A 2,106-nucleotide genomic window follows, 5' to 3' on the forward strand; every position below is an offset into this window, starting at 1 on the left:
ATTATAGGTAATCTGCCTGTTTTAGAACAGATTTATTCCATTTTAGCCAAGGTAAAATGTTTCTTAATAAGAACATAACCATTAAATTTTCATAGCTTCACTAAGATTATAGGACAGTTTGACACACTTTATTAAATAAAAAATCCAGGTGAAACAGAAAAGATAAAAGTTCTTGGAAAGTTCTCTAGAATATTTTGTAAGTCTATGTAAAACTCAATGTGGTAGGGGCCCACAAAACAGTTCTTTATTGAATATTACCCATTAAACTTCACAAAAATTACTCAAAATTTTAGTGTGTACAGGACTTACCAACCACTTCGCATCATGGAATATGTGGAGAATGATAATGTTTATACAGAACACTGAAGTAAACAGAGAAGAGTTCTTAATCCAGGGGTAAGTGGCACTTGGACTTTGGTAACTTCATCCCTAGAACTCTGGCCACTTCAGGTCCTACCTACCATTCTGATGAGTAAGAGAACACTAATCTCAGCAAGCTTGTAACATATCCACAACACACATGCATCAGTTTGAGAAATATGCTGCTTTTGCAATACACAGTACTTCAGAAAACAAAACACAACAACAACAACAAAAACAAAGTTCTTCAGTCTGTGCTGTTCAATACAAAGAAGACCTATAATAAGAATATGTAAACCCAGATGCAGCATGCATTTTGTTGCATTCCTATGTGCAATAATCTCTGAACCTTGCTTGATTCAATAGTTATATAGCCTACTACCAAGGCCTATTCCTAGTAAAAATCATATTATATATATTGCCTTTATTCTAATTCATTTATTTATTAATATGTTCAATGAGGATTAATTAAACACCAACTCTGTGATAGTCTGTGTTTGATACAGAAAAAAAAAATGATACTATTGAGTTCTCACAGATATTGCTGTAAGAGGTGGAGAATACCTTGCACCCGCTGAGCCATACTGGCCCCAAGCCAACCAGTAAAATGGATAAGTTGAGCTAAATGGGGACCTTGTCATACAGAGCCCTCACTTCAGTCTTTCAATGGCTTAGCCTAGGCCCCAAGGCAATGGTAACTCCTCACTATGATCAAATGGAAGATACCTCTGGCCCCTCAGGTCTGATTCTACTCTGGCTTGTTGAATGGCAGGTGGGGCAGGGCAATAATGGCAGCTTCTGGCCACCAAGTCTCACAGACTCAGGAAACCATGATGAATATTGTGCTACAATTGTATAAGATGCCATCTTCTCTTGGCAACAACAGACAAAGGCTTTAATGGGTGGAAGATGAAAGAAAACCTCTGAAGAATACAAATAGAGCAAATAGCAGCTATGAGCCATCTGGCCATTAGTTTTCATTCTGTGAGACCCTGATATTGTTAAGAGAGAAAAATGGTAAAATAATGTACCACAGTGGGTGAACAGAAAGTATGCACTACACTTTTGAAAAATTTACTGGTTATTTATAGATTTGTACATGTAACATGAACAGAAGATTTTCTAACCTTTTGTGGTGGTATGATAAAATTGAGTTAGAAAATCACATGTTTTGTAAAATAGATTTTATAAAAATATTATAGATATATCTTCTGGAAATTAGTTTTAGAAATGGATTTCTTAGACCACTTACATAAGTGACATGCATCCATGTTTGTTCAACCTATGAGTCAAAGCAAATCTCAAAGCAAAGGGAAGTATGCAGAACTAAATGAAAATAAAAATTCAGTGTATTGCGATATGTGGTTTGTAGCTAAATCAGTGCTGCAAAGTAAATTTATAGCACTAAGTGCTTACATTAAGAATGAGTAAAGGTCTTGACTAATAATGTGAATGCCAACATTAAGAAACTAGAAAAGGAGGTGCCTGGGTGGCTCAGTGGGTTAAGCATCTGACTCTTGATTTTGGCTCAGGTCATGATCTCAAAGTCATGAGATTGAGCCCTATGTTGGGCTCTGCACTGGGCATGGAGCCTGTTTAAAATTCTCTCTTTCCCTCTCCCTCTGGCCGTCCCTGGCTCATTCTCTCTCTCTCTCTCTCTCTCTCTCTCTCTCTCTCTCAAGGAAGAAAGAAAGAAAGAAAGAAAGAAAGAAAGAAAGAAACTAGAAAATAAGTGCAAAATAAATC

This window comes from Panthera onca, chromosome X, assembly GCF_046562875.1.
Source record: "Panthera onca isolate mPanOnc1 chromosome X, mPanOnc1 haplotype 2, whole genome shotgun sequence".
NCBI lineage: Eukaryota > Metazoa > Chordata > Mammalia > Carnivora > Felidae > Panthera > Panthera onca.